The following is a 26211-nucleotide window of genomic DNA, read 5'->3' as shown; positions in this document are numbered from 1 at the left end:
GCAGATCTGCATTATCATAAAAAAAGTATCTCAAGGGTTTAGAATTCAGACTACAGAGCGTTTAGAGCAGAGGAGAAAAATACAGTTTTCTTGCTGGATGGTGTTTGCAGTAGCTGAAAGCCAGAAGTGTATATAGCCAGGTGTCACCTAACCACTGAACACAGGCTCGTCCTCTCACCTGGAGCGGCTGTTCTCTTGACTTCTTACGTTGAGATTTCTTCAGGTTTTGTATATTTCTTTGATTACATTGCCTGCAGACATAGAAGCATGACCGAGCAAAAAAGGGAAATACACTTGGTTGTGCAGCGTGTGACCACTTTTCCCCTGTGTAACAGGAGACCAGAGATCTGTAGCAGTCCCACTGCCTTCAGTGGGATCCTTGCAGGTGGAGGGGCTGAGCTGTGAGGGGCTCATCAAAGGCTCTGGGCCCTGGCATCTCCATGATTAATGATATCTTAACCCTTATGAATGATTATCCTTTCCTGGCTGTAAAATACATACACTGTTTTATTTCATTACCACGAGGTGAAGATCCCAACACTGACAGGTGCTGGGAATTAGCAGGCAGTTTTGAAATTGTTCTGTGCACTAGAAATTAGATCTCATTTTAATTCAGCTTTTCCAAACTAGTAAATGAGGTTAATGCCATACATATTCAGCTGATATGGATGAAGAAATTGATATAAAGTAGATCAACATAGCTACAGGGCTACTTTAATTTATACGTAAAGAGGCAGTGATAAATGAAAGTAATGTAGTAGTGGTCACTAAACTCCTCAGCCATCAGGGATTCAATAGTGTTAGCTGCTCATTAAAGACATGTTTGGGGTTACCTCAAATAGAAATTTGAAAAGAAATAGCCAACTAACCCTTAATTATCAAAACATAGAAAATACTAATTATGCCTTAATTAGCTTTTCTTTTAATGTACTGAAATTGTTACTTTTTGTGTAGCACAAATGGATAGTTATATCAACAATAAATAGGTTGTTTTAATAACTTTCTTTTACCTCTGGGAAAACCACACTCCAATTTTTAATATGCAATAATGCTTCTCTCTAGCCTGTAGGAGATGAAAATTATTAAGTAGCTTTATTTTTTGAAGATCTTACAGCAGCTTTGGGAAGAATTATTTCACTATGCATCAATTATTTTTAATTGAACTGAATATATTTCAGATTGCATGAAATGCCTCTCATTTAAGTTTAACATTTAGAGTTTGTTAAGGAAATATCACAGTGAGAATTGGATACAAGTTACTTCTGTGGCATATTCTAGGAAAAATAAAAAATAGTTGTTTCAGAAGAAAAATATTGTCACTGTATATTTCCCTTCACTGGGCCAAGTCCCATTTCTACTCTGTTTCATATCTCCCACACTGTTCTCATCCAACCTCCCCGTAGTTTATATAGGAAAAGAAAGTAGGGATTGGCTTGGGTGGGTCTGGGATCCATCTGGTGCTGCTGGAAAGCTCCAGCAGCTGTTGCACAATTCCTTTCTTTGGAGGCACCCCAGAGCCCTCCTCAGTGGGTGTGTGCAGGGAAGGAACGGCCAAAGCACAACCGTGTGTGGTTTATCAGACACAACAGGTTTCTGCTTTTCCAGCTAAATGATGGGAGGGAAGCACTGAGTAGTGCTGGTCATAAAAAATCCAAATTCACTTAGCTGCCCAGGCTGAATTAAATAGAAGGTAATTGCTAGTACAAAAGTCAAAATAAGTAGATAGCATTGACCAAAGATGGCAGGTTATTTCCAAATAAGTAGAAATTATAGAAACATCTTCAGATTCTTACGAGTGACTTTTTGTGAACTTCTCCTTTTAAACATTTTTAGCCGTAAATTGGAGCAAGTGTTGTGCTTACCTGCAGATATTTAGATGTTGCAGGATACCAACTTACAAGTCAAAAAGATTTCGAGTGTCTTCTGTACATATGGCATTCAGTGTGGTCCAAATTCAGTATGTAAAATTAAATGGACAAATACAGTTGTATAATTTGACAAGTAATTTCCAGGTTGTTTTAGTCATAGCTTGAAAGAAAAAAAAATGTTTCTAAACCTTTAAAGAGCAAAAATGAGATAAGAACATTTAAAGTTTCTCAAATTAAACGTCTGTTTCCTGCATGGAGGCAGCCTCAGAACTAGTCAAATCTGTAGCTCAAAGTTTTAAGTGTGGGACCTTTTTGTGGGATTGGAGGTGTCAGTTTGGCTAGCAACAGCTTGGTGTTTAGAATCATCAGGGGGTTTGGGAAAAATTAGGGGTTTTTTTTATTCTCAACCTCAGAAAAGATGTTGCTTCATGTGTGTTTGAATTCCTTTGGTTCCCTGCTCTTTGAGGCTCTGACCTCTTGACTGGCTTACCAATTTCTAGCAAGTTTAGGAGCTACAGAAGGTATATTCAAGTAAATGTTATTCAGGCAGATCTCCTTTCATGTTTTTTATCACAGTTCCTGTCCTGCCATGAGCAGAAAGAACTTTCAGCAAATATTCCTGAACCAGTATTTGAACTTATTTAATTGCCTAAAGATTGGACAAGCTAAGTAAATTTTGCCAGTGTGTCTAAAATTGTGTGGTTATTTTTAATTCCAGATTGTGGCTTGCACTGAGCACCATCTTGCTTCATGTGAAAAATAGTTGGATTTCATTTGAAGAAATCTAATATTTTGGAGGATTCTTTAAGTACTTTGTGGAGAATTTTTTGGGTTTCTGTTGTTAAATTTAAAAAGTGACAACAGTAAACAATGTGAGCTAGAATCTGTGACATTGTAGTTCATGGGATTGGCCAGCAATACTTAGTAACAAAGCCTTGGCAAACCTTAAATCACAATGTGTGTCTTTTAACTGCTTTCAGAAATTTCTTTATTGAATTTCTCCATTACTTGGAGATTCTGTACAGCAAACACACTATCAGGACATAGAGACAAACACTCAGAACTTTGTGGAATCATAAACACTGGTTCCTCGTTGAGGAGCAGGTTGACTTGTAAATTATTCTTCATTTTACATGTCCTCAATTGCATGATTTATATGTGGTTTTATGCATGAATCGATGCTTTTCTTCCTGGACTGTACAGCACGTTCACTTCTGCATTTGCTTGGGGAACTTTTATTGCGCTTTCTCTTTTCTCAGATTTTACATTATATACTCCTGCCTTCCTCCTTCTCTTACAATGCTGTTTAAAATATTTAAGTCCTTAAAACCTCCTTTTCTTTTATTTTCCCTCTGAAGTGCGGTGTGTTTGCTGTTCTGTCACTTACACCTTTGTCTCACTAACTCATCACCTTTTGACTCCTTGCTCATGACAACTAAAACCTGCATGAATCATTCTAGAGATATTCTTTAATCACACGTTTGCAATTAAAGCACTGGTTTAAGTGCCATGCTATTTTACTTTAGAATTTTATAACGTGAATTGGGCAATACTAAAAATAAATAATAAGCGTAGTTCAGTTCTTCACTTGGCTGTAGCTGAGCTTTATTTTGTAGCTGTTAATAAAGGCACATTATCATGTTCAGGGATTGCAATTATCGTTGAAATGTGTATGTCCATTAACTGCAACATTAGGCTGAGGATATAATTACTGTCTAGAGCCAGTATCTGTGTAAAGTCTATGATGCTATTAAGCTATAAGCAATATTTGTAAACTAATATTTAAACATTTCAGAATTGATTCCATCACTTGCAGACTTAAAATCTAATCCTACTTCCACTCCAAATTATTGATGATTTAAGTGTTTGGCAAATGTATTATTGAGTTATTTGGATGTGAGTGTAATTTGTGATGTGAGAATTCTTCTAATAGCAAATACCCAGAATTAACTGAGCTGGTGGCAGGAGGAGAGAGAAGCTGTGGTGACAACAAAATGCTGATAAAATAGTGGCACAGTGTGTCACAAAATGCTGCAAACAGGATTCATTTTTCTCCGAGTTACATTTCAGACAATTTAGTACATCAATTTAACTGCATAAAAACCTGTTTCATGCTTAGAAGACAACAAGGAAAAGACTTTCCTAACATCACAAGCGTGTTTTAAAGAGGAATGAGGTTGAGTTTATTGATTTGCTTTGTGAAAAATTCTAGTGTTTCTGCTGGCAGAAGAACATGAAATTGCCTGTGAAATTAGGTGGATAGTTCATTTACAAAACTAGTCTAAGCCACCTGTAAGTAATTCCACACATGTGGAGATGTTTGGATCTGTAATGAAGTGACCTTTTTCTACATTTTGTTTTATATGCAAAATATGCATGGTAGTAATTGACTTTTAAGTGCTTGTGCAAATTCATTTTCTGTTGTATTTCCTTGGCACGTGAGTGACAGCCACCACTTTGGTTAATTTGGTTACCTGACCCAGTAATGGATAGCTAGGGAATGCTGTTTGGGAGTAAACGTTAAGAGAATCAGTCTTTCAGCATTTTTCATCTTATTTTGAATGCAAGTGCGTTTCAAATTTTTCGAGGACAGAGGAACTATTACATTGCTTAGTGATTTTCTTCTGGTACAGATATACCTAATAGATACCTAATATAATTCCTCTCTCTGCTTTACAATAGTTGCTTTGAATTCAGCTTTCATGTGTGTCTGCTTTGTGGCTTACCAGCCTCTGCTCTGTCTTTGATGGCCGGTCTTGGTTGTTCTGACACTACTTATGTTTGCTGCCCACATCACTAAATATGACTTTGTATTTATTAGATTGTTTGTATTTTTTATGTTGATTATGTTCTTTGTTTTAAAATTCATGTATTTCACCTCAAGCAAGTTCTCTTCTCTGAGTAACCTCTAACTGTGGGACCTTTTCACTTGTGCTGCATATCCCAAACCAACTTAGCAAGAAGGAAAAAGTAGCAAATAGGGCATCTTGAGGGAAAAACAACCCCAGCAACTCAGGCTAACTTATGACTTACTCATCTAAAAGATACTGGTTTTGTCGCTGTGCATTGGCCTTGAATCCTCATTATTTAAGTAGCTTAATGAATTAATTTAACAGGCCTTGCAGTATGTAAATTAACCATCAGAGTTCAGAGCTGAGTGAATAATTCTTTAACATTAGACTACAGAAATTTTTATGATTCAAGTTAAACTTAATTATGAGATTGCTTATTGCATGTTTGTGTGATTCAAAGAGAAAAAATATGCAAAATAATAAATCACAAGTACATTTGTCAAAAAAAGAACAATCCAGTAAAATCCTAGGAGACTGGAAAATTCTTGTTGATTCTGGGTGAGTTATCCACCATTCTGTTTGGGTCCTGAGATCGTGGTGTGCACTGGCCAGCACTGATGGAAGGGAGGTTCTGTGATTTTACCTGACCAGTTGTTTAGACTCTCCTTCAAAATTACTTAAGAATTGAATTTAGTTACCAGCAGCTAGTCTATGACAAAAACAGTCCTCTAGATGATCTTCTGGATTTTCCTTTAGAATAGTGTTGTCAGTTTAGATTTATAAAGGGGAATATGTATTTGTCTGGCAGTGTTCTTAAACAGGAATTGTTTCACAGCACTTACTTCAGTTCACTGAATTTTTTTTTCCCTGAGAAAATACTTAACCCAAGTAGTAATCTTCCCAGGTAGTTTTATGCACTGATGATTTCTATTCTTACATGTGAAACAAAGGTGATAATTGAGTAGATAAAGTCAGACTTCCACACTTTGTGACCTCAAGGTCAGTTGGTTTTGACCTTACAAAAAACTGAGTGTTAAACATGGCATGGGAACTGTCCATCACTTGGGGTATTTTGTGCTTATTTTGTTATAGTTGTAAGTTCTGAGTTAATCCAGAATTGCAAAGGACAGGCTGTTTCTCCTTTTACCTTTTATTCTCGTATCTCTAGTCCTGGTTTTTTAATTAAATAGGATTGGATAGTTTACATTCCTATTATGGTCAATTAATTTTTTTTTTCCATGCTTTTTAGTTATTTACAAGTATTTGTGTGGAAAGATCAATGTTGGCCTGACCAAGTGTTCATGGAGCAGCATGTACAAAAACCTTTGTTTCTTTTATCAAGCTGTTGTCACCTAACCAGCAATGCATCACTTCCAGTCCAGCAGACAGAAAGTCAGTGGAGCTGAGTTCCTGAGGACTGTTTCCTGCAGAGCAGCAGCAGTCATGTCCAGTATATAGTATGAGAAACCTTTTGGGGTTTGAGACACAAATGAGGCTTCAGCTAGTTCCTCTGTTTTGCAGTTCCTTTGATCTGGATACTTTCCAGATGCATGAAGTCATCAGATTTCTGAATCAATTTTTCAAAATTTGTTTTTTGGACTGCCCTTGGCTTCGCATGAGTTATGTAAACACTGTCTGAGAGCGTCAGATGAAGAAGACATCCACATCACTGTAAAATGCTTCCTGGTGAATTAAGGGAAAGGACTCCTCTGAGGCAGGTGAGATGTCATACCCCCTTCCTTCCTTTTGCACCTGTGTGACAATAACTGTACCAAGAAGGGTCTGCACAGACATCTCTGCATTTTGCTCAGTCAAGGAAAGAGCTTCCAGCAAGCACTCCTGTTCCTATTTGGGTGTCAGTTTGTGGCTCATCCGAACATTTTGATGATACTTGCACTCTGATCTTTACTTTTTTTTCCCTTTTCTGCTAAATATTTGAACAATTTGCGCTTTTCATCCTATTTTATTGTACCATTAGGAAAAGCTGTAAAGTGTTTTCAAATGTCAAGTTTAACTGGGAAAATACTTGAAAAATAATAAATACAGAGGCTGCTTTTGGTTATGTGGTTTGCTTTGGTGTTGAAAAGCCAAAGAGCACACAAGGTATGGTGTTAGAGGGTCCCAGAGAGTGTTTTTTCTCCAGGAAGAGGAAAGTGAACCCATTGCCGCTCTATTGTTTCCCTTTTTTTACACAAGAAATTAGCATCTTTCTGGGAGACCTTGTGGCAAACCAACCTACCTTGGCTCGTTCTTCTCCTTAGGGATTATTTGGCTTGTCACCTGCAGTTCTAGAACCACTCATGAAGGCCCAGGTGACGGGTCAGCGCTCTTAAGCGTGCTTTCCATCCAAGTAAGGTGAGCCATGAAAATGAGCAGCTTCCATTTAGGAATACAGTAGGGCTGGTATAGATATTCTGAAGAAGCCTGATTCTTCAGAAGCGTTCAAGCTGTTAACATTAGTTTATTTTTTCAAGGCCAAACTGCTTAGGCTAGAAACCTTTTCCTACACCTTGTCAACCTTTTTGAATATGTTTAGAGAATGAACATGTTAAAGGTTAGGAATTCCCATGGTCTTCCTTAAATATACAGTCTTCTGCTGTTTGTTCAGAGTATTGGATTCTCTAACTTTGACTAATGAGACTCTTGAGGGTGTTCATAGCATGCTATGAACTCAACGACTCCAACTGAGATCAGGATTGACCGCTTTTCCTGCTTGTGCCGTCCGTGATCTTGGCTCTACAGGACACTGGAGAATTTTCCAAAGTGGAAACTAGGACAATTTGTAACTTTCTTACAGAAAGCAAGTTCACCAGCAGGTCTGCATGAGGGGGAGATTCCAGCTCTTGTCGTAGTGGTAGCGCACGGACATCGTTCTGTGTCACACTCGCTGCTGCCGGTGCTCGGCCACACCACGAAATGGGGCTCTGCCGAGAGTCATCCCAAATCTCCTGTACTATGCATGAGAACAAGGTGTTCTGCTTCTTATTGCTGGTGTGAAAATGTCATCTTCTGGTTTAGAGACATAAGCCCCAGATGTGGGTTTTCTGATAGCCTCACACAGACCTGGGGAGCTTGTGTTTCTATCTACCCCATCATTTGAGACTTTCACATCTTTTTGGAAGCTGATATAAAGATTTCAAACTAATTTTGTGTAAACAAATACACATCTTGTGAGTTATAAACAAATACTGATTTCTTGAACAGTTGACCAAAATAATCTCGTACCAATTCACTGAAGAACTAGTTGTTCCTAGATCAGGAAAGGGATTTTAGAGTTTTTACTGGACAACAACTGCAGAGGAAATAATTCACTAGCAGTTGTGATTCCTTTTACCTCATAGGGGGAGGTATCTCCTATCGTTCCTTGCACATGTGTATGGTAGTATATGTAGCTTTTTGAATCAGATTTTTACTTACCATCCTTCAAATTCTTGTAAACTATGATCATTGGAAATTCTAATGCAATGAAGTGAGAGTGGCCAGTTGCTTCTCTGGATTCTCTCCTAATACTAGTGATTTCATCCTTCTACTGATCAGGAGTTTCTGAATCTGGTGAAGTCATTTGCTCTGTCAATCACTTTGAAGTTCATTGAGAGCTGATAAATGCTACTTTTTTCCTCAGCATCATCATCTTTTAGAAAAGTTGTTCGCTCAAAGTATGGCAAGAGTCTTCAAGGTGTTAGAGACTTGTTCTAACTGCACAGGCTTTGCAGCTGCCTTCAGTTTATACAACCCCCTGCATAAGTTATTTATACAGCCCTCTGCATAAGTTATTTCTGAGTGTTGTGGCACCATGGCTAAATTTAATGCAGTACCAGGACTGCTTTGTAAAGCTGCCAGTATCCTTGGAAGCTAAGGAAGAAAGGTGTTCTGAACTACTGGGATTTTAAGGAAATTCATACTTTGTAAAGTAAATCTAATGATTTGTGTTTATTAGTATTTGTGGTGATCCTTTTAAAAATAGCTTTAATTATACATGTTGTGAAATCCACTGTATCCTTTACAAATAAATAAATCAGTCACATCTGTTGGGAAGTATGGGCTGTGTGAGAGGCAGAGGGTCAGCAGAGGGAGCACAAGGAAACAAGCAGGACTGCGCTGTGTTATGGACTGGGGTGGGAGTGCTTCTGCTGAACATGCACTGAATAATCAAATACCTGTTTGTTTGGTAGTGTATAAAGATTTAATCGCTGGAACACTTTCAGGCTGCCACCATGAATACTTAGATGGTGAATGATACAAAGTTATTTCTGGAAGTGCATAAACCTGTCAAGTGGGACTGATCTATGATATGGGGAGATGTTTCTATCGCCAGCCTTGGATTACTTTTTGCAGTTCAACTTTGTTTTAGTTTGCCTTTTGCTCTCCTCCTGTGCCAATAAGCAAATACTTGTGCAAATGCATCCATCCTGTTCACCTCTGGAGGGCCAGGGGGAGGGGAAGCACGTGGGTGGAGGCTGCTTGCTCTGCAGAGTTTCCACACACATGCTGGTGGCATTAAGCTTCCTGCTTGCCTTGACACTACTTTGGCCCAAAACCAGGGAGCAGATATTTTTGAGAAATATATGTTTCATTTTTAAGCGTGCTTAACCTTAATAGTTATGACAGATTTTTAAAAATATGTGCATTTGAGACAGCATTAATAATTCACGTGTGTTTCATTAAGAAAAAGAACGAACTGTCTATAGCGCCATTAAATTCTTACTTGGCTAAGATCATCAAAATTTAGATGACCTAAAATGGTACCTTGTTGGGGTCATAATATGCCGCTTGAAAAAAATACCCTGTGATTTAGTTTTGATTCTGACAATACTCAAAAGGATTTGTTATGTCTTACAGACCTTTCTGCAAACTACTAATGGGATGAACACAATATATCACTTTTATAATAGTGAGCTATTAAAGGCAAACATAAAGCAGTCTGAAGCCCATAAGTGCTGCCAACAGCTCCTGCTTTAATGAATTCCCTTTTAGATGTCCATTAAATGCTCATGGCAAATGTACTCATAATGGAAATGGCAAATCTAAATGGGTAGATATGAATAATCCATGGAGTTTAAATTCTGTTTATGATCATCTTCACATTTAGTTTTCAAGACAACGCAGTTTAGTTTTCATTACAGTTTGGAATAAAGAGGACAGGGAGTAATTGATTGCTTCAAGCAGATTAAAATCAATGGGTTGCTTTTCAAAGAACCCGTTCAATGCAGTAATTTCAACTTTAAACATTGATTTAGGGAACTCAACACAAAATGTTTTGTGCCGTGTGAACTTTTATGTGGAAAGACTAATACTAATTTTATTTCTATATATCTGTATATAGAAATATATAGAGGTTGTTATCAGTATGTGCATGAGTAAACAGTGATCTATAGTAAGTTATTTTTGTATTATTGCACTCATATAATGAATCAATGAGATTCCCGTCATCATTGGGATACTGTTTGTAAACCATTAGCACACAGAAATTACAGCCCATCATACATCATTACTGTGATTGAGGCTTTATTACCATATTCTCAAATTGCTTGCTTGCTATAAAACTAAATAGACACCAGACAACTATAGGTAGACGATAGACTGTGCATTATTGGACTGGAGTAATGAAGGATTATTGTAGCATAATGGGGCACAACTTATGAGGAAAATAAACTTGGCAGCAAAGGAAAGCTTGAGTGTTTTTAATGTTTGTTGTTACTGCTTTAAAGGTCAAATATATTTGTTATGATGGAGTTACTGTTTCCTTATTTCATGAATCATACACTTTTTGTGTTCCACATAGGCCTTGTTTTATACTTAAGCATTTAAAACGCAGGAACTGCACTACACCTTTCAACTCCAGAGGTGGATTTGCAGCTTTGGAGGGAGTGGTGTGGTTGTCGAGGTCCTGGGGTGGGTGAGAGCATGTCCATAGCTCTACACACGTTGGTTTTGTGCTGGACAGAGGAAGAAAAGAAAAATTGCATCAACAGACGTCAGCTGTTAAATGTGATTTAAGTTCTCCGAGCACACAAAGTATGCATTAGGAATTTTGGGAGCTGTAGTGAAAGGATTTATGATACCTCCATTTAAAAAGATGAGAGGACACACTGAATTTGGACTTGGGGAATTTAGCAGTCTCTTGTGACAGAACTAGGGGCTTTACAGTACAACACCGGTATGCACAGGATATGTTCAAAGCATTATTTTCTCCAGCTACAGAAAAAATACGTTTTAGAAGATTAAATTACTTCACTTTTCTAAATTTTGGAGTGAGGCCCATAGCCACCCAATGTTAGTCTCAAAGACTCAATGGAAAGAGACCTGCAGCTCCAAAGGCAGTTCTGTATCTTGAGCCCACTGATGAACTTTCTCTCTCCCACCTTCATTCCCACCTCCTTGCTCACAGCTTGCCCATTTGCTTGCCCTGATAGTCTCCTGCTTCTTTCACAAGGAATTCCTGTGATACTTGTCTTTGGAGTGACATGTGAGATCACTCATCCTTGAGGGATTTTTTGGTTTTGTTTGGTTTGGTGAGGTTTTTGTGCATAGAATTTAAGACGTGCCCTAACGGGATTTATTCTGGCCAGGCTGGGGAGTCAGTCAGGCTGAGGAGTAAAGGAAACCTTCAGGGTTTCTGAAGGGGTTCCAGGTTATTACCATCATCAGGGGCTTGTGTTTCAGTAGGACCTACAAGCCTTGCTTGTGTTCAAGTACCGAACTATTGGTATATGAATCTGAGATGGGCTGTAACAACATTTGTGGCTTTACCAAGGGGTGTCATCAGCCACAGTGAAAATGTGATGATGATTTGTGAGACATCATCGTGGACAAGCGTACAGTGAAAGGCTGGACCCTTACAACAAGCAGGAAAGAAAAACAGACTGTATGTGGCTGGATACCCCTGTGCAGCCTGGCAATGGGATTCACTCTCCGGGAGTATTCTTTTATTACAAAACTTGAATGATTGGCTGCTGAGTGATGACAAATCAAGTTTGCCCTACTATACCTTGGCTGGGAGCTCAGGGGCTCAGTTGTATTCTCCCAGCTCTTTCCAGTGGCAGTACCTGTGTTGACTCTAGGAACTGTTATTTAATACAGACATCTAACATATTTCTTGTGGAGGAATAATTTTTAAATACAGGCATAAAATTCACTTCACTAGGCAGTGCTAATACTCTCTATTACCCAAAGTATAAAGTGTGCTTGAGAACAAATATTTGTAATTATTTCCAGTTCTCTTGAGTTGGATGTTGTATTTGAAAAATAGTCTGTCAGAATGCTTAGTTATAAATAAGTGTTGACACTTTTTTATAGAGTTTCTTTGGATAAAAGCTCGAGGACAGAATAAGTGTATTTGAATGTTAATGCAATTCTTCATGTAGGTATTTAACCATTTTGAAGTATACTCCAATCAGCTCTGCCAACCCCATATTTGAGCGGAGAGCCAAAGTCAGATATAGATTTACTCAAGGCTTTCTTAGTACACAGAAATGCTTGATTTCTCTTTTTCATCAAAGCTAGTTCTGATTTTAGCCTTGTCAGAAAACAGTTGTTCTAACAGTAAAGACCAGGTATAGTCTGGAGATAACTGAGATTCTAAGGCTTTCACCTAAGTTTCTTTAAATAAAAATACTTAATCTGCTAATCACTCAATTGTGATTCATGACCCATTTTTATTGCAAGTTAGATTTAGCAAGTGTGAATAACCAGTGAAGAGATAAATGTGTTCTTTAGTTTTGGGTGTGTTTTGGTTTTTTGTTTCCCCAGTAGTAGGAAGTTCCTGTATAATTGTGAATGTATTTATGTCTTCGTGACCTCACAGGTGTTACAACGTTTTCATTATGAATGTTTGTTGTTAAAGAGGGAACATAGGAATAGCCTTTGAACTCCTGGCATTTCGCAGGTGTTGCTGTTCTCCCCAGCGCAGTTTGTGACAGCACCTCTGCTGTCACAGTCACACAGGGAGAACAGAGGGGCTGTTCTCACGCCCCATTCTCTGTCATCCCCACAGCATGAGGAGGAGTGAAAAGGCAAAGTGCTCTTAGCTCTGTTTAAGTTCCTCTTCCACAGCAATGCTTTTCTTCATGTATTCTTTCAGTTCCATCTCTGGTCTTCCATATCATCGAAGTGTTCCTGCCTGGTGACCTCTCCTGTGCTGACAACCCAACTGAAGGCAGTTGTTGTCTTCCCCTTCTGAGGAAGGCATGTCCTTTGAAAGGTAAGTGCATTTTCTTTACTACTTGTAAGATCTGTGTGTCCATTAAGCCATATTCTGCTTTGAGACTGAAGAGCATCTTCATGATTTTCTTCTTAGAAAAGTGTTGATATACTTTACTGCAGGTAGAAATCGAGATTATCTCCGTACTTTCTGGTAATCTCAAATGATTGTTAGTCTGCTGACACAATAATGACTGTGGTCTTGTACACAAAGACCTTGCTGTTTCTAGGAGAATCTTTCCCCATCATCGCTGCAATGAGGGAATTGTGTCCAGCACTATCCAAACTGTAACGTGGATGTGGTTGAAATCTCTGTCCATGCATGTTATAAATGAGCGCACACATGGGCAGAGATCCTGAAGGAAGAGCTGCATGGACATGGTGTGGGCCTGGCACTGCAAGGGCTCTGCAACTGGGAAGGGTCTCATTTGAATAAAAAGCTAATTTTCTGCTCAAAATGAATCCGTAGTAGACATAGGAACTGTTGGGAGGGGAACTGATGAAGATGTCACAGCTCCAGGACTCACACTTGGTGAAGTTTGATAGTACAGGTTCATGGTCCACTTCAGCTGCTGTAAAACCTCTCTGCAGCTGAAAAGGTAATGGTGCTTTTTTGTCCTGCATTGTCATTGCTGTGTGTGGCTGGGTGGGGTTCGCTGTCTCTCCGTGTCAGGACTGGCTTTTGCTCCTGCCTGCAGAGTTGCCAGGGTGGGAGCTGCTGTGGATGTGGCTATCTTGTGAAAAAACATATGGGTTGATAATTCTTCTCTACTATTTACTTTTATTGTACTATTATTCTCAGGTGTGTCTACACCTGTCAGAAAGGAATTTTTAAAACACATTCACTCACTTCAGAACTTTCTTTGTAATTTTAATTACAGGTTTCCAGTTAAAGTAACAGATATGAATTTAAGAGTTCACACTGAAAGAACTTACAAAGTTCTTCCTGTTGCATGCATCACAGCTGAGTAGCTGCTGCCATAAAATAAATGAGAAGCCCGTGCTCTATAAAAGTGTGCTGCAGCAGTGATGCATCAGGACTTTTGTATTTATGTGACAGTAAAAGCATTTAAGTACATGAAGAGTCCTGTTGAGTTCTGTAAAAAACAATTTGCTATAAGTTGATGTACTGCTATGTACCTGACAATTCCAGTTTTAATAATAGTGATACTCCATATTTTTGCATGAAAGCTTATGGAGTTCTTAATGGGGACTAGTGAAACCATGAGGGTAGAGTATGCAATTACTGAGAGGCAGTGAGCAACTTGATGCGCATTCACTTTTGCCAGGGGTTTTGGAAATACATGTTTTTTAATAAAGTACATTTGACCTTTCTTTGGCTTCCATTTGGCATGAATTCACAGTTTCATTTCAGTTCTGAAAGTAGAGGCAATGTCTGTAAACCACAACACATCATTATGCACCAGTCCAAATAGGAGGTAAGGATAGGGGAAATTATTGTTTTGTTGTATTTTATAGATGCTTGACAATACACATGTATTAATACATTTTTAACTAGAATATATACAATAAGAGCATTCCAGGTTGAGAAATGGTCAAAACATGTTGCTGATATGCAATCTAGATATAAAATCCTGCTTCTGGTGAGTAGAATGTGTCAGACCTGGAAAACTCGAAGAGCTTTTGTCTGAGTTTCCTGTGAGCGCCTCTCTCGAGGGCTCACGGCTCATCAGTGAGTCCTGCTGCAGCTGGAAACCCTCCTACAGCTTCCCTCGTTAGAAAAGCAACTTCCTTGGCTCAAGGAAAAATCCTTTGAAGTAATAATGATGGTGTAATGTATTGATAGAAATTTGTGTGATTCCATTATCTCCATAATGGGCATTGGTTTGGATAGAGCTTCCCCATTGTCCTTTCATCAGGAATTGGTTTGTTCAGTGCTGAATGTCAGGGTCTGATTTCTTCAAAGAGAGATGTCTGTCAGGAGGTTTGAGAATTCTGGAGTAATCATTGTTAGGCAATGTTCTTTTCTTAAGACAGCTGTAATTACAAACTTTGCACCAACTGGGTTTTTAACAGACATGATTAGAGCAAATATGTTCATTTGTTAGGTTTGAAGAATGTATTTCTATTAACTTTTAGGTAGATCTTTCATGTAGTTGCAGAAAGTGTCTCTGAGTTTCTGATGTGTTGATACCATTTTTACATAATAATGTCTTACGTATTCTAAAGTACTGCATGAAGCCACTCATTTTTATTTGTGTTAAATCTCTTAATGCATGTCTGGTAATGTTTATATATATATGTTTTCATTTAGTCAGTGGAAACCAGGTAATTTGCTAATTTCTCATAAATTGTGAGGTATGTTTGATTTTTCTTTTTAATAATATAAATTATTTTGGTTTAAAATATTTCTTAAAACATTTCATTTGGAAGTATCACTCAGGTTTTGACGATTACATTTAACACATGATTGCATTTGGTTTCCTCATCAAAAGTGGAGAACATTTAATATTTATTCATAACAAAAGTATTAGAGAAGCTGTCAATAAATTTTCTGTCATAATTGAATCATAAGATATCTAAATTGTTGATAATATGATCTGCTCGTTAAACAAAAGTGTCTGGAGAAAATGATGGATTAATTGACTGATGGCTAAGGTTTCTCTCAAATATAATGGTTTACCCAGTTTGATTTGATTTGTGTAAAATAACTTTCTCTAATAAACAATTTGCTCAGAGGCAATAGAAGAAATGAATGGTTATCAAACCAAACTTAATTAGTCTCTCCTAGATTGATATTACTTGGGGAGTCTTCGTTTTAATTGTGGAGAGCTGGATACAAAGAGTTTGGTTCATTATATTTTTCCTGTATAAACACTATTGTGTAACTACCTATGGAATATAACATGTAAATTCATTTTAATAAGTGCTTGTAAAGTGGATTAGCTAATTATGCCAGGCTAAAAATGATTCCTTTAATTATTTTACATATTTAACTAGTACTTCAATTTTATTATTGTTAGTCTGTAAACATAATTTGTATTAGCTCTGCCAAACTAATTAGAATATATAACTTAAACAGTTTTAACAGTTTCGTAATGTTCATAATGCACTCTTCTCTCAAAAATACATTCTAAAAATATTTAAATTATGAAGAAATTTTTTACATAGGAAGATTTTTATATGTGAGGAAGAATAACTTTTTCTCAAAAATACAATTTCAGAGAAGTTCATATGGTTTGAGACTCTGGAATGTTTGTCAAATGAAGGAAAAATCCTTTCTTTTCCTCAGAGATGGAGTCAAACTAAACATAAATCACTGAGTAACATAACTTCGTGGGATTTCAGACTGTTAGATTGTCCATGGATAATACAAGCCACAAATACAGTTGCATTTCACTCTTTCAAAGGTTAAGCACATACTTAATTGCATTAGTAGGTGAAAATCTGCATGTTCAGACTAAGAAGAGTTTGTCTTAAAGGCTTCCAGTTAATTTAAGGTAACCAATTTTCTCTTTTCTTAAAAAAAAAAGAATTTTCAAAACATCTGTAGAAGCTTTACAAGATTTTAATATAAAATGTACATGAGAGGGCTGTTGTTTGAAGCTAAGTGTGGAAAGCAAGACATTAGTGAAGAGTAATTTGGGTGTTCTTAATTATATTCATTCATGATTAATCTTGGGCTTATAAACCCAGAAATTAATCTGGTTTATTGTTTCTTCTCATACATGAAGTTTTCATTTTGACAATTTGTTACTTTAGTTTTCCTTAGTGTAGGGAACTACAGGTAGCTGAAAATGCAGGGAGGAAACAAGGAACATCTTTCAGTTTTGCCTGTGTACAGTTGCTGAATGTAGGTGTGTGCTGCGCCAGGGGGAGGTGCAGCTTTCTGTGCATGAATTGTGCCGTGAGGCTGACCTGGCACATCTGGGAGTGACAGGAGCCTGCTGGACACCGGCACATTGGGCACATCTCTGGAGCAGAAACAGTATTAAGCAGAACCTTTGGTATCTCGATTAACATGTTCTCGGCAGTTCTCTGTGAGATGCGGGCGCTTTGCTTTTCGTTACCTCCCGTCTGTCAGGCCGTCAAAGCACTGGGTCTGTGCAGGTGTACTGCATTCCTCACTGCAGTGACTCTCTGTGAGTCTCATGAGGGTTTGGGGAGCAAGATAGCAAGAACATATAGTAGTCTTTGGAGTATTGTAGGTTGATGAAAACAAACCTAAATAGCAAAGTCTAGCAAGTCCCTGGGCACTATTTACATATCAAACTTTTATCAGTTAAATCTCATTAAAGTCAGTGAGAGTCTCACAACTACCTTGAGGCTGAACTAGGATTCTCACTTCAGGATTTTGGGAGCTCTTGTTATGTGACACATTATGACCTGAAGTTGTGTCATGGGAAGGTTTAGACTGGCTATTAGGAAAAGGTTCTTTCCCCAGAGGAAAGCTCGGGCACTGAACAGGCTCCTCAGGGCAGTGGTCACAGCACCAGCCTGGCAGAATTCAAGAAGCATTTGGACAATGCTCTCAGGCCCATGGGGAGATTTTGGGGTGTCTGTGCAGGGCTGGGAGCTGGACTCAATGGTCCTTGAGGGTACCTTCCAATTCAGCATATTCTGTGATTCTGTGATCTTGTTCATGGTGACAGGAGAATTTCTCACACCCCAGGAACTACAGGGATTCTGGGCTAATTTTAGAGGTCAAGAGCTAAATCTTGCTCTTCTGCCCAGATTGATAGAATTTCCTCTTCTGGCTTTGGACAAAACTGATCATTACATTTTTTAAAAATTAAAAAAAAAAAAAAAATTTAATGTTTTTTAAAAGTTTTGTTTGGTTTGATTTCTTTGTCATATCAACAGCAAATATGTGCTGATTAAGCTGCACTAAATTTTGTTCCTTGTACCTGTGGGTGTCCCTCCTGCTGTGACTCAGCAGTGCAGCAGAGAGGCCACGTGGCCACCAAATCAAATCCAGATGTCAGATTCTGCTGAAAACACCGAGAGCATGAGAGCAGCTCTGTGCAGACAGGTGTTCCTGTCTGGGGTGCAGGGAGGGCATCATAAACGTCAATATTTAACACTCATCAATTTACAGATAAAATCCAGTGATCCTGAGGTAGGGATCATAACCACTATCCTGACTAATTGTGGCAAGGACATCATGGAAAAGAGTGTAGCAAGATTGTCTGGCAGTTCCAACTAAGATGTGTTGTTTTAAAGATTCTTAGCAATAGTTTCTTTTGTTTGGTAAACTGTAACGTTTTCCTCTACAAATCATTATTTCATTAGGCAGTTTTACTCATTCTGAAAGAAACAAAAAACCCGAAAACCTTTGTATATAGTTTTGCCTTACAGGCGGGAAATAAGGATTCTTTGACATTTTGCAAACCTTTATGATTCAAGATTGTTAGTGATTTATAATATAGAAGAAAACAAGTATAGGGCACAGAAAAAATTTTAGTTGAATCAGAAATGCAAAGTTTGTTCTAAAGCATTTACATGTTTGTATCTGAATTTGAATATTTAAGAAATATTAAACAGTATTTTATATGAACACATGAACATAGGAAGTGATCTTGAAATATTTAAAATGCTTAAGATAAAGCATGAAAATAATTTGTGTTAAAATTATATCAAACATTTATAATGTTTAATCTTAAAGCAAGGGTAAGCACAATTTTTAGACCAAGTTTTGAAATTGTAGTACTGCAGAGATGTGTTAATGTGCTTAGCTGAGGCTGTGTGCTGTTCAGTACCATGGGCACTGTTCTGAGCTGGTGTGCTTCACTTCCCTGACTGACACATTCCCGTGGTGTGATTCCTGCTAAATCTCTGTAATCTCTATTGGCATCCAAGCACACGGTGCATGGTTAGATAGCCACGTATCGAATTCCACTACAATGTATAGCAAAATTAATGATGGTTATTTAATATTTTTTTTCTGATAGTTTCAGCTACAGAGTTTCAACACACACTTAGGAAGAGTTGTGTTGCTCATTGTGCTTCCCAAGGAGTATTTTATGGGAACAGTAAATTTCTCATTCAATACTTCATGGAACGAATGCAGAAGGGTTCTCTGCATTCTCTGTTCTCTCTGTTACAGCACTGCTGGGCTGTGGGCCTGGCTAACAGTTTGTCCATGGTCTCCTGTCTGCTCGACAAACCAAACAACTTCTGCTTCATGGACCCTTCTCAAGACTCCCATCAAAGTCTTGTGGGAGCAAGGTAAAACTCAAAAAAAGAGAAGTTTGCATATAACAAACAGCTCCTAATTCCCTTGTAGTAATTTTGATTTTAAAGCCAACCAGAGAGTTATTAATTAGAAGAGTAACAACTTTGGGTTTACTGCATTTTGTGGTTTTTTTATGATCTGTGGTAGAAACTGATTGCATTTTGTTAATATTCCTAGCTTGATATTAAAGCCTATCACAGAATCACTGTCCTGGTTCCTGCCATACCTCCTGGCACCTGTCAGCACAGTGACTTTGACCTTTCCGTACACGAAGCACAGACGAAGCACAGCTCTGACAGAAGCTGGCCTTGAACTGGTTGTTCTTGCTGAGATGGGAGCTAACTTGGCTAAAAGTCGAGCACATCCATATTGCTTGTGCAAATCCACCTGCAAGACTCTTACTGTCTTCATCAATTTCTGGGCAGGTGTACAGAAAACAGTCCTAGTGGCGTAGTAAAAGTGTGAATAAGTGTGAATAAGTGGAGCTGTTTGCACTACAAACTGGGAATGCTGGGCAAGTGCCTGGTGGAGCAGCTCTCTGTGGTGGTTTAATTCCAGCCCCACACAGCATCTCCCTTGCTCCTGGGACTGGGGAGAGAAATGGAAGGGGAACAGTGAGAAAACTTGTGGGTTGAGATAAGAACAGTTTAATAATTGAAATAACGTAATAATAATTGTAACATAATAACAATTTGTAATGAAAAGTAAAATAACACAGAGAAATAAACCCCAAGAAAGACAAATGATTGAATGCGAACAACGGCTCACCCCAGTTATTCCATGGGTATAGTGTGTGCCAGTCCCCAAGCAGTGGCCTCCTGCCAACCTCCCCCCAGTTTACTACTGAGTGTGGCATCCTGTGGTCTGGAACAGCCCTTTGTTCAGCTGGGGTCTGCTGTCCTGGCTGTGTCCCCCCCCAGCTCACTGGTGAGGTGGGATGAGGAGCAGAAAAGGCCCTGACTCTGTGTAAGCACTGCTCAGAGATAAGGAAAACTTCCCTGGCTTATCAACATTGCTTCCAGGGCTAATCCAAAACAGCCCATACTGGCTATTGTGAATGAAATTAACTCTATCCCACCCAAATCCAGCATACTTGAGGTGACAAGACTGAAAATTCCTTAGGTACAACATTAGAAAAGCACAAATGGCTTCAGTTTTGTCATTCAGAACACAGGCAGGGTAAAGAGATCCTTTCCTCACCCTAGCACCTGTGAATCTATTTATATTCATGCTTTCTAAACTAGAGCAATCTTTTCTATGTCAATTGGCAAGGTGGACCAAAACTTTAAAGGTAACCTGCTGGAATAAATTCCTTTAGTTACACCAAACCAGTGTTTACACTTGGCTGTCTTGGTATTTTATTTGAGATCTACCTTCGTGGTTTGTTCTGTAGTTACTTGCAGGCTTCCAAACCCTACAGTTTGGTTCTACACTTGATGGTTTCATGCTTTCCCTCAGGGTATGAGGGATATTTTTAAAAGGCTGAAGGAAATAGTTAGTTTTAGGATTGTACTTGATAAGTTTATGTATGAAGTAATATGGTCTGGTTGCCTGAAGCAGCAGTTAGAAAAAAAGCCCTGGGCAGCCTCTGTTCTGCATTCCTCTGTTGATGTATTTATATATTCAATGGTTTAAAATACTGCATAGATAATTAGCAATAAGTTTGAGTTTGATTTAGAGGGTCCTTAGGATGTCTTTTTGTTACCTGTATCCTGGCTTTGTATTCAGCAGCAGCTGTAAAAATAATCCTTGCTTCCTGGATGAAGTTCAGAATGAAATAAAAACAATCCTTGCAATACTTCAGTTATATAGTAAATGGCATTTGGGGGTAAATAGAGGAGACGACTGTGAGCTTTAATGGAAAAAGGATTTTTAAAAGGATTGTTTCAAACACAGTACAATAACTCAAGGTAAGGAAGGGGGTTAAAGATGCAAAAGTGAAAGAATGCGCTCTTACCTGTTGCCAAGTGTTTTTTCATGTATGCATTACAGCTCTTTTTTGTAATGGTCAGTATTGCCCTTGTTGTGTTCTGTTTACATGTCTGACTTCTTGTTTGGATTTTACTTGGTGATTTGGTATTAATTTTTAATGTGAAAGCACTTAGCATTAGGAGTTTGACATTTTGTCTGACCTTAATCACCAGGAGGATCATGAGAGGTTTATTCAGTGGGAAGAGAATTGTTACAGCTCCGACAGAAATGATGGGAAATAAGTAAACAGCCTTTTAAATCTTCACCAGAAATCAATAGAGTTTAAAGATGATGGACGTTGGTGTTTTTTGCTGCTTAAGGACTTCAACCTTTTACGGGAAAATATCTTCTCCGAGTGTCAGCGTTTTTTTGCCCAGCACCATGAATCACTGCTGCAAATAGAACACTCTGCATAGAGCACTTCATCATTGTTACACAGATGATGTTATAGATCTGTATTTCTCTGATACTGCAGATGGCTTATATTTTTACACATAGAGGTGTGGTGCTACTTCACAACATTGCTAACTAATGGATGGTCAGCAAAATAATTTTGGTTTTGATCATGTTTAAACTGACAAACTCCTGTTTTTTTACGATTCCGTAATTGTAAAGGCTGCTATTTAGAACTTTTTCAGTTTTACCTCTTTCCCTGTGTCTATAGAAAGACCTTCACTTAAGTGAGAGTTCTCAACTTTTAGTAACTGGGAATAAGAGCTGCTCTGAAGTCTCCGTGTCAGCATGCCTTCAGAGTCAGGCAGATTTTGAGCAGTAGCAGAGCAAATTGTGTACTTTGGCTTTTCATGAATGATTTATTAGATGTTAGGCTAGTACAGTAGTTAGCAATATATCCAGAAACAGCACTATTCAGACCCAAGTATTTGTACATTTGCATCATCATAAATCATGTGTTGTGCTATTTGGGGTTTTATTATACAGTATTGGATTCCATTTTAAAACAGCTAAGTATACAGTAAATTATATTCAAATATAGTAAAGTTGCTGTTAAATAGTAATTGAGAACTTGACTTTCAAGCTTTCAGTTAATTTATTTGCATCCTTATGCAGCCATTTACTCTGAATAAAGTGAAGGGGATTTAATTTTGATTTGTAGAGAACCTTTTGTATTGAAAATAACTGTAGTGACTGTAGTTTTATGCTAATATCTAAGCATGCCACATATACTCTTAGACAAAATTGTCCCTTAAGACCTCGTGATATGAAGTGATCTTTGATTTAAGGCTGCAGTACTTTGGCTACAACTGTGTTCAATGATTATTAAACTGGAGTTATTACATAGCAGCTGATGGAATTTTTTCCGTAGTTTATCTCAATTGATTACCCGTATTGAGTACAGAGTGGCAAAAAACATTTTAAACCGTTCCTCCTCGTGCTCCTGGTGCAGCAGCCGGGCCCTGCACTGCGCTGGGCTTGGTGCTCCCCCGGGACTGCGGGGTGGAGCCGGGATGGGACTGGGATGGAGCCCCGGGATGGACGCGGGATGGAGCCGGGGTGGGACTGGGATGGAGCCCCGGGATGGACGCGGGATGGAGCCGGGGTGGGACTGGGATGGAGCCCCGGGACTGCGGGATGGAGCCGGGGTGGGACTGGGATGGAGCCCCGGGATGGACGCGGGATGGAGCCGGGGTGGGACTGGGATGGAGCCCCGGGACTGCGGGATGGAGCCGGGGTGGGACTGGGATGGAGCCCCGGGACTGCGGGGTGGAGCCGGGGTGGGACTGGGATGGAGCCCCGGGATGGACGCGGGATGGAGCCGGGGTGGGACTGGGATGGAGCCCCGGGATGGACGCGGGATGGAGCCGGGGTGGGACTGGGATGGAGCCCCGGGACTGCGGGGTGGAGCCGGGGTGGGACTGGGATGGAGCCCCGGGACTGCGGGGTGGAGCCGGGGTGGGACTGGGATGGAGCCCCGGGAAGGAGCCGGGATGGAGCCGGGGTGGGACTGGGATGGAGCCCCGGGATGGACGCGGGGTGGAGCCGGGGTGGGACTGGGATGGAGCCCCGGGATGGACGCGGGGTGGAGCCGGTGCGGAGAACGGGGCAGGAGCCCGAGGAATCTCCCTCCTGGAATCTCCCTCCTGGAATCTCCGGGGTTCTTTACCTGCGCAGAGAGGGGGTGTGCACATACAGGCAGCGTTTGCGTTGCTCCTTATCCAGCTAAAGCATTGCAGATCGCCCAGCTTTGAGAACAGCACCTGGAAGGGAAGGAAAATCTTCCAAATAGGACAGCTCTGTAGACATTTTCCTACCTTTCATCCACCGTGGGGATTATGATGGCAATAGGAAATCTTGCTTTCACTTAACATAAAACTAAACTAGCAGAAATGGCAGGGACATTTCAGGACACGAACCTTATTTTTTGATTACTTTAATGTCCTTAAGTACAAATAGTCCTTTTTAATACGTTGTAAGACTCAGCAATGAAGCATGGAAAAGGGAAATAAGCACATAATGCCCACTCTTTAGTTCATATTAAGTAGTTTGGTCAATCTGGTCCTAGATTTGCCACTGTTAAGTAGATAGTTTTGCTTACTTTGTGGTAGATTTTTATATATTCAGAGATTTCTTCTCTGCGATGGCAGGCCGAAGTTTTGCCTTCACTTTTCTTCCATTATTTTAGGAGGACAGACACAGATACTTGATGCTGGGTCAGAGACATTTCTTTAAGGGCCAGAACTCTGGACTTTGCAGGTTTTCCCTGGACAGCAAGCACTTTTCTTCATTTTTCAACCTTAAAGTATCGTACACTATTGAGCATTTTAATATTTGCCACATACTAATGCTGAGTATGGATTTTCTTTAATAGTCTTTTTTTGATGATTTCATGTAGTTTTACTAAAGACGAATAAGCTTTCTATGGATCGATTAGCCAGTGAATGCCACAACGGCAAGTTGTAAACTTTATTTTTTTCAATTTATTTGTTGCTTTCCTTTTTTAAACCCATTTATGGAGTTTATGTTACCTGAAAAAATGTCACCTCCTTTGGCCTGTCCCATTGCAAATGTGAAGTAACAGCTGTGTGAACGTTCACCCCCCTCTGCTTGACCTTGCTTACAGCTCCTAGAGAGAGTCCTTCAAAGCAGAAGGAATGTGCAGCAGGGCTGTAGACATCTAATGGAACCTTTCCTGGCTGCCTGGGGAGCCCTGGGAATGAGGGCCGGGATGGGACAGGATCGATCGCCGTAAGTGTGTGGGGGAGGGAGGGGACAGGGCTAAAAATGCTGGGGAGGTAAAAGAGCTTTTTAAATTAAGGATGTTGCTGGCACAGGAGCAAATGGATATGGCTATCAAAAACCTTTGGTTAGAAATTCAAAACATCCAGGCTCATCCAGAAAAGCCTCCCAGAGGGGGAATTATGGAGAGAAAATTATTACCAGATTTTGAAATGAAATTTCAGTGGTTTATAAAAGGATTAAGGGACATGGTTGCCTGTATTGGTAAGAAACTGTATTCGGCATCCACGAGATTCCTTCTGGATATTTTAGGTCTCTTTAGAGACTTTAACTGTTCTTTAACATGACTGAATCATGTAGAAGTTAGTTTTGCATTTCCCCTTTAAAATCTTGTATTAATATTTGTGAATCTATGAATATGGAGTATAACTAATGAGATTTCTGCCTCATTTTTCTATCTGAAAATAACCTCTAAATGACATATTGTCCATCTGGAGAGCAAAGGAAGGTAGGACTTGTGCAGAAGGGAGTGGTGTTCCTGCCGATGGTGCAGCCTTGCTGAGGTAGCTGGGAGAGCAGCTGAGGCTGCTGCTGCTCCTTTCACTGCCTGGTTTCACGTCCTGATCCCTCAGTGATTGCAGCTTGCCTAAGGAGTGCACTGCAGTCAGTACTCCAAAGAGGATTTTACTGCTCCACTGTGCTCTGTAATGTAAGTGAAGCTGATTTTGAACAGGCTCTGGCTGCTCTGCAGTGCACGCCCTGGGTGGCTGAGGCTCTCTGTGACATTGCTGTGCTGCCCCAGTGCAGCTGGCACGGAGACAGCACCCAACAAAGCTCTCGGTGCCTCTGCAGCATTTCCCTGCTTGCTCTTTTCTGGGGTAGTGAAAGTGGGTGTGAGAGTGAGGTTCTGCAGTTGCTGTAGTGCTGAGTGGGAAACTTGGTCCAGTGGTTCCCCTGCTCTGTCATTTTAGATTTTTGTTAAATTGTAACCCCCCTTCTTCTGCACTACAACTGTGTGCTGTGTGTGAGGTGTGGAAGAAGGTCTTACTTTTGCTGATCTTCTGGATGAAATCATTGAACTGTTCATTTATGATGTAGTGCTTGTTTTATCTTCCCTTGCCTTATTAGCGGCTTGTTACAGTAATTTTCAGGTGTCTTTAAAATTCACATCTCTTGTGCTTGTGTATCATTAACGAGCCTCCTTTGCTGCACATTTTGATTCAGTGTTACCGAAGAGAGGACTGAAAATGGAACCAAGTGTTGATCCTTCCTCAATGGTAATTTTGTTGGATATTTATCAGTAACTTGTTTTGGATTGACACACAATTACTGATCCCTGGATTTAATAGAATAAAAAATGTGAAGCAAAAGGCACCAGAAAGAGCAGTCTGTTCCCTGAGCGAGCGGGACCGGCGCTGTGACTCCGACACTGCCGCTCAAAGGGACAGGGTGGGTGCCAAGGGTGGTGTCAGTGCCACGTGTGGGTGCTGGAGCTGCTTCTCCTGTGTCAGGGAGCTGCTGGGATCACGCTGTACATCTTCATTAGCCAGGCAGGCACAGCAGCCTCGTGTTTCCCATGAGCTGTGGCTGGGCCATAATTAACCTTGTGAACCCGGATTTGTAACAGAATGTAAAATCAGCTTAGGGTATCAATTACAGTCACACTCCATTGATAGCTGCCAAGGAGAGCTTCTTAGGAAGAAAAAGACATTATGATTTGCTCATTTCCTCAGAAAGTAGCAAAAGATGTTACAATTCATTAAATCATAAATAATAGCTAGTCCATAGATTTAATATCACCTTATTTTGGTGCAGTACTCACAGGTCATGGGCCAGTACCATGTCTGTCATTAGAAAGGCTCACAAGTAATTTTATTATAAAACTGAATTAAGAAATGTTTTATAAAAAGAAATTAATACCCTTTAAAATGAGGGAATTTTATCAGTGTTTTGAGTTTTTAATGTAATCATTTTGATCTATGTTGCAAAT

General features: G+C 39.6%; 1 long non-coding RNA gene across 8 annotated transcripts in view; it reads left to right on the top strand.

Annotated features, from left to right (window-relative positions):
- Positions 1-26211, top strand: part of LOC116451506 — a 111626-nt gene that overhangs the window by 20216 nt on the left and 65199 nt on the right. For 4 of the 8 annotated variants that reach the window (XR_004243212.1, XR_004243209.1, XR_004243216.1 and 1 more), the window contains 2 exons: positions 12741-12860; positions 18927-22328. This is a non-coding gene — a long non-coding RNA (uncharacterized LOC116451506). Of the gene's footprint in view, positions 1-12740; positions 12861-18926; positions 22329-26211 lie in introns of those variants that run through there. The other 4 variants (XR_004243214.1, XR_004243215.1, XR_004243210.1 and 1 more) reach the window with 3 other exon arrangements.

This window comes from Corvus moneduloides, chromosome 15, assembly GCF_009650955.1.
Source record: "Corvus moneduloides isolate bCorMon1 chromosome 15, bCorMon1.pri, whole genome shotgun sequence".
NCBI lineage: Eukaryota > Metazoa > Chordata > Aves > Passeriformes > Corvidae > Corvus > Corvus moneduloides.
This window is presented reverse-complemented; position numbering and strand designations above follow the sequence as displayed.